We start from the raw sequence: 7,344 nt of genomic DNA, 5'->3' as shown, positions 1-7,344 counted from the left end.
TGCAATAATTTTATTTGACTCTAGGCTTCCCACTCTTTTGTTTCTCGGAGTTTCGTTGCCCAAAACAAATTTCCTTGCTCGCTTTTGGGAAAAAGTATGTTGGTTCAATCCCTGGGATCCGTGCTCAAAAGCAATCTGGTTTGCCGAAATTTGGAAATTGATATCCAGGGAGTCCGTTTTCTAACTGCTTTGATAGTCATCGAGTCTGCCAAGTTGGATGTTATTTTGGGAATGAACTGGTTGACCCAATATCAAGTGTGCATCAACTGTGCGACCCGAGAAGTCACCTTGACAAGTCAGGAAGGGCAATCCATAAAATTCTATGCCCGCAGAAGTATACCCAACAGAGAACTGGTCTTCACTGCTGTAGCTGAAGAATTGAATTTAATTCCTGTGGTCAATGAATTTCCCGATGTATTCCCCGAGGAATTACCAGGAATGCCGCCAGACCGAGAGCTTGAGTTTGCAATTGATCTTGTGCCGGGACAGCACCATTATACAAAAAGTATTATCGGATGCCTTCGTCCGAACTCGTGGAATTAAAGAACCGGCTTGATGAGATGCTGCAGAAACGATATATCCGCCCAAGCTCATCACCATGGGGATCACCCGCAATATTTGTGGACAAGAAAGACGACAGTCTCAGAATGCGCGTGGACTACCGTCGATTGAACGATGTTACCATAAAAAAAATACCCGCTACCAAGGATTGATGATTTGTTCGATCAACTCAGTGGGGCAGAAGTATTTTCCAAGATTGATTTAAGGACTGGCTACCATCAGCTCAAGATCAAGAAGGAAGATATTCGCAAGACCGCGTTCACTACCCGCTACGGTCTCTATGAATATACTGTGATGTTTTCCGGTCTCACAAATGCCCCTGCCTTTTTCATGCATATGATAAGGTATTCATGGAATTCTTGGATAAGTTTTTGGTGGTTTTATCGATGACATTCTCATATACTCAAAAATTGACGAAGAGCACAAGGAACACCTCCGAGCAGTCTTACAGAGACTCCGTGACCATCAGCTATATGCAAAATTCAGCAAGTGTGAGTTTTGGCTTAAACAAGTCAGATTTCTAGGACATGTTCTGTCAGCAGAAGGCATCACTGTGGATCCCAGCAAAGTGGAAGACGTGCTTGATTGGGCAGCACCCACGACTGTATCCGGAATTCGGAGTTTTCTTGGTTTAGCCGGATATTACCGCCGGTTCATCTAAGGATTTTCCAAGATTGCCAAGCCAATGACAGAACTCCTCAAGAAAGATAAGAAGTTTGAATGGACTGAGGACTGTGAGAAGAGCTTTAACGAGCTAAAGACCAGATTAACATCAGCACCGGTACTGACTCTGCCAGACATTTACCGCAGCTTTGATGTGTATTGTGACGCATCCAGAAAAGGTATTGGGTGCGTACTCATGCAAGATGGCAAGGTGGTACCCTAAGAATCTCGGCAGCTATGACCCCACGAAGGGAATTATCCTACGCATGATTTGAAGTTGGCCGCTATTGTGCACTCTCTAAAAACTTGGAGACATTACCTCATTGGAAAAAAATGTCAAATATTTACCGACGACAAGAGTCTCAAATATATATTTACCCAGCCAGACTTAAACCTTCGACAGTGGAGATGTCTAGAGTTGGTAAAGGACTATGATCTGGGAATAAATTACCATCCGGGAAAAGCTAATGTGGTTGCTGATGCCCTCAGTCGCAAGCCTGCCAGTTTAAATGCCATGATGGAGTCCTTGCCTCCGGAACTCCAACAAAAGATTGCTCAACTTAACTTGGTAATTGTAAACGCCGGCATTGCAAATACTATGGAAGCAACTCCTACTCTCGAGAATGAGATTCGCATGGCCCAGGCCGACGACGAAATTCTAGAAGGTCATCTCAGACGTCTACAAGAAGGCAAGACTCGGGACTGCTCTAAGGACGCGCAAGGTACACTCAGGTTTCGAGGACGGATATGTGTACCCAAGCAAGCAGAATTGAGAAAGAAGATTTTGGCAGAAGCACACGAATCTTCGTATTCAATACACCCCGGAGGTACCAAAATGTACGAAGACCTTCAACATATATTTTGGTGGGATGGAATGAAAAAGGACATCGCCTATTTTATCGCTTGTTGCGATATATGCAACAAGGTAAAGGTGGAACACCAAAAACCTGCCGGACTTATCCAACCCCTACCCATCTCGCAATGGAAATGGGATGATGACTGCATGGACTTTGTCACCGGTCTACCCAGGACTCACCGAGGCAATGATGCAGTATGGGTCATAGTGGACATGCTGACTAAAGTGGCTCACTTTATTCCCATCCGCACCACATATCGAGTCGATCAACTTGCACAATTATATGTGTCCCAGATTGCCAGTCTGCATGGAGTGCCAAGAACAATCACTTCAGACCGAGGTTCACTCTTTACTTCTGCATTCTGGTCTCGACTCCATCAAGCTTTGGGGACCGCCCTCAAATACAGCACAGCTTATCACCCACAAACAGACGGTCAGACTAAGCGGATAAATCAAATCCTAGAAGATAAGCTTCAAGCATGTGCGTTAGCCCATGGACCCAAGTGGGAAGATTGTCCGCCGTATGCAGAATTCTCCTACAACAACAGTTCCGAAACAAGTCTGAAGATGTCACCGTATGAAGTTTTGTACGGCCGTAAGTGCAGCACTCTATTAAACTGGTCTCAAACAGGAGGCTGCCATATTTTCGGAACTGATTTAATATTGGATGCAGAGAAACAAGTCAAGGAAATCCGAGATAGACTGCAGTTGGCTAAGTCACGACAGAAGAGTTATTATGATGCCAAGCATCGGCAAGTGAGTTTTGAGCCTGGAGAACACGTGTATCTCCGAGTCACACCCATGAAAGGAATCAGGAGATTTCAGACCCGCGACAAATTGGCACCAAGATATATTGGTCCGTTCCCAGTCATGACTAGAGTTGGCACAGTTGTTTATCAGTTGGAATTGCCACCAGAATTATCGGAAGTACACATTGTGTTCCACGCCTCACAGTTGAGAAGGTGTATTTCACCACCCGAGAAGAGGACTGATATGTCAGAAATTGAGCTTGCCAAGGATTTAACCTATGAGGAGAGACCGTTCAGAATATAGGATGAGGCAGAAAGGGTCACACGCAGTAAGGCGATCAAGTTTATAAGGTCCAGTGGGAGCATCACACCGAGGAAGAAGTGACCTACGAAAGAGATGAATTTTTAAGAACAACCAATCCACAATTGTTTTCCCAAGCAACCGAATCTCGAGGACGAGCTTCATCCTAAGTGGGGGAGGTTTGTGACAGCCCGGATTTGCCTTCTCTCTTTTTCCGGACTTTCTTTTGCCTTTGCTTTGGATTTGGAGTTTTGAATCAATTCATATGCACTTGAACACTTGGGCCTACCCTTGATTTTCACCCAAGTGACCCATTACCCCTAGCTCAACTTTCTTTCTCTGAAAAACTCCAAAAATGACCCAAGGAATATTTTTCATAAAAGAAAAATATTCATTTTCTTCCCTGAAAACCACTTCAGAGAAGTATGCTCCAAAGCAACCCTCCTTTTTATTGCTCCTAAAATCCTGAGGAAATTCATAAATATTCTATGAAACCTAGGGCACCTCCCTGAGCAAAAATATTGCATAACTTTTTGGGATATTTTTGCTACAGAAAATCATTTCTGTTCTGGACAGAATAACCTCATTACACAGCAAGTATATTTTTCCTTGATCCAATGAGGCTGATCTTTTCTGAGCTTCTTTACCTTCCTAAGAGAATGCTAAACCCCAAACCCCAGCCCTTAACTCTTACTGATTCATTATCAGTTAACCTCACAAGTTACTATCCGGATACTTGCCAGGAAGTAAACCACGCACTCACATCTCCTGGGTTGAACTCAAATAGTTGGAACCACTCAAACGACTAAGGACTACACGCCAAACATGAAATTTGTGCTTAGCACGGCCTGAGGTCATAGTTCACGCGGTGACCGCGTTCGTCTAGGGGTGTTGGCATGCTGCTGACGCGCTCTGCGACGCGCTGGCGTCTCTGTTGAGCGCGTGCTCGCTTCCCCGACCACCGCACCTTTGCGAAACCTCACCACCATCCTCGTCTCCACCCCCTTAACTCTGCGCTGGCGCTCGCCGACGCTGGAGCTCGCCGCAGCGAGCACGGGCACGGCATGGCCAAGCCAACAGTGCGCCCGTGCAACTGTGCTCGTCGCGTTCCTGGCTCCTGTGCTCGTCTCCGCCCTCCCACAGTGCCCACGTGAGCTGCGTTGCCTTCTCCCCATCTCGCTAGCACCATTCGTCACCGGGCGTCGTGTCCCGAAGCTTCACGGCGGAACCCGATCCCCTCTTCTTACTCACATATATATACGCCCCCCCTCCCGACTCCTTCAGCATCACTGCACACCCCCACAACCTCCACGAGCTCGTAGAACAGTCGTAGCCCGGCCGGAGAGGCCTCTGGCCGCCGCCCCCACCCGAGCTCATCGGTGATTCCCCGCAGCCCCTCCACCTCCCTCCACTGCCTCCCGAGCTCAACCAACTCCTCAGGCGGCTTGCTGGTGGTTCACTGGTGCCGTCCGACCACGTTGGAGCTGCTGGTGAAGCCCCACGATGCCGTCGTCTTGAACTCCGGCGACCTTTGTTTTCTGCCGCCGCTGGAGAGCTCAGTTCCGACCCTGTCCCGCCACCCCTAGCCATGCTACGGGTACTGGCAGGTGCGCCTCGATCTCCTCTAGCTTCCTATCCTTTCAGATCTAGCCGTCGGGAACTCCTCGCCGGAGAACTCGCCGCCGACGCACCACCCGCCTCTGTTTCTCCCGCCTCCCTCCGACCTGACTAGTGGGGCCCGCTGTCAGCCTCACATAACGTGGCCGAAGCGGTACGCCCGCTGACATCACCCCCTGGTCTTTTCTTTTTCTTTTTATTTCAAATTCAGATTTTAACAGAAACTTTAAACTGCTATAACTATTTAACCACAGGTCCGAATGAGTTGACTCTTTTTTGCATTGTGTTCTTACTGGACAAACCTAGCAGCACACCAAAAATGAGATTTTTCTCTGCTGTCTAGATTTTCTGGTAATTTTCAGAAGTATTTTGATGTTTTCTTTTTGTCATTTGAATTATTTTTCAAAAGGAGGAGCTCGTCTTGAAGATATCCAGGACGAGTGTGAAGCTCCTCTGAACTAAGGCAAGCCACACAAACATTTTCATGGTGTCTTTGCAATATCCATGATTTTCCAACTTGAATATATGATATTTCTTTCATATAATTATTAAATGAATAATACTTGTGTTTGTTATTTTGTCATGATATAGATGCTTAGTTTACAGAAATGAGTGCTTGAACTAGTGAGATATAGCATGAGTAGTTTGAATATGTGATTTTGTTATGACTATGGTATGATGAGCATCGGTATTATTTTCATATATGCATGATGAGTTTCATATGGTAAATGTCAACTAAAAATGATGAGTTTCATATGGTAAAGGACAACTAAAAATGATGAGTACAAATGATCAGTAAGAAAGAACCAGTAAAGTTTAGTGATGATTTGTGCAAGTAGAACTTTGATGAGGTGGATCTGTTATTTCTAAGTGATATGAGATGCATGTCATATGGTTGCATGAGCATGGCACATGATGACTCGAGCATTTTATTTTAAATTAAACCTGATGTTAATAGAACTTGAACATAAAGTTGATCGGGTCATGGTGCCACTGAATCGGGCTGACCAGTGCAACCACATTTGCCTTTTATGGGAAGGCCGTTAGTCGGTCCGTTGTCATGCCTCTTGTCGGTGCCTCCAACGAGGGAAGGTTATGGGAGTGCGTTACCCTGGCCCGGTAAGCAGACATAACCTTGTGTGCCCGTTGTTGTTGACATGGTACCTTGTCCCCGTTTGGGACCGTTTTGTTTTGCCACGACGGTGGCCGTGATGCCTTTGGTAGGCACGGGGCCATCCATGACTTAGCCCAGTGGGGAGTTGGTCGGAGTGGCCAAGAGAGTGTCATGGCAATGGGAGAGTTCTGTCGGAATGCCGTTGGTCCACCCGAATGGGAGTGCGAGCCCATGGGTTCCGTGGTATGGGTACAGTGCGCTACCTCTGCAGAGTGTATTAATCTATCGATAGCCGCGCCCGCGGATAAGGGCCCAGTTCATAAGTAAGCCACACAATGGATCAACTTTTATAAAGTAAATCTTGCACACTAAGTTATTTGCATGGCACTGGTTAAATCATGATGAGGTCAGTGAGACTGACCGTTGTGGTTCCATTTGTGATCTGTGAATGATCACCGTTTGGTTACAAGGTAACCCGTTGAACCGAGTATGGCTCTGTTCGTGATCCGGGAATGATCACCGTTTGGTTGCGAGGCAACCCGTTGGTAAGAGAGCCCGAGGGACTCGGTGCACAAGTTTGGTTTCATGGCATGAGTATCATGTTGTTGTTTGCATATAACTTGATTAAATGTCATGATATTGTTTGCCATTATGTTTATGCTTGTTGTGAGCTTGCAAGTACATTCAATGTACTGACCTGGCGTGTAATGCCAGATTTCAGGAAAGTCTAACTGGACCGGAGTGCTGTCCTGTCTAGATCGTGTCCACATCAGTGTCCCTGTGGTATGGAGTCCCGCTACTTCGTCATTCCGCTGTCGTGTAGTTGTCCTGATCGAGGCCCCTTTATGTTCGCTAAATAATGTACATATTGTTCAGCCACATCGAGTGTGCCACTTGGCCTCGCTACTTGATGTAGTATCGCACTATGCTTCCCCTAGTCTCAATAAAGCGATTGTTTCTGTACCAAGATGTTGTGTGTTGCCAGAAGACATGATCTCTGGGTTGGCAATGCAGGGTAAACCGGTTGCTCTGAGCCGGGGTGCCACATTAATCTTAGTCATGAACTCTAATCTATGAACTATTGCCGGCCAACTACAACTACATAAGTATTTATTGGTTTCCCACATAATCTCCCCGCCACAACAGTTTTCACTCTCTCTTTCTAAGGTTTTTTTTTACTGAATAATCAGTTATGCATGAATAATAATAGTAATTTGAAATAAAAGAAACGTGTCCATTACATGTAGATAGATCTACCTTGGAAATATAATGGAGATCCTCATTATCTATTTTTTAAAGCAGCAAGGGTAGCATATACATGGATGGTAAATACATTGCCTTGTCAATGGGTTGTTAAGTTCGTAGGAGCAAAGAACTATGACAAGCATCACACAATACACAGAAGTAAGTCCATATTTTTACGGGAAAAGAAGTAGTTTCGTATGGTGCTCGGATGAAAAAATGTTCAGTAGTGTTCTGCTGA

The sequence above is a fragment of the Triticum aestivum genome, chromosome 7D, assembly GCF_018294505.1.
Source record: "Triticum aestivum cultivar Chinese Spring chromosome 7D, IWGSC CS RefSeq v2.1, whole genome shotgun sequence".
Classification (NCBI taxonomy): domain Eukaryota; kingdom Viridiplantae; phylum Streptophyta; class Magnoliopsida; order Poales; family Poaceae; genus Triticum; species Triticum aestivum.
The sequence above is the reverse complement of the archived record's forward strand: the minus strand, read 5'-3'. Positions refer to the sequence as shown.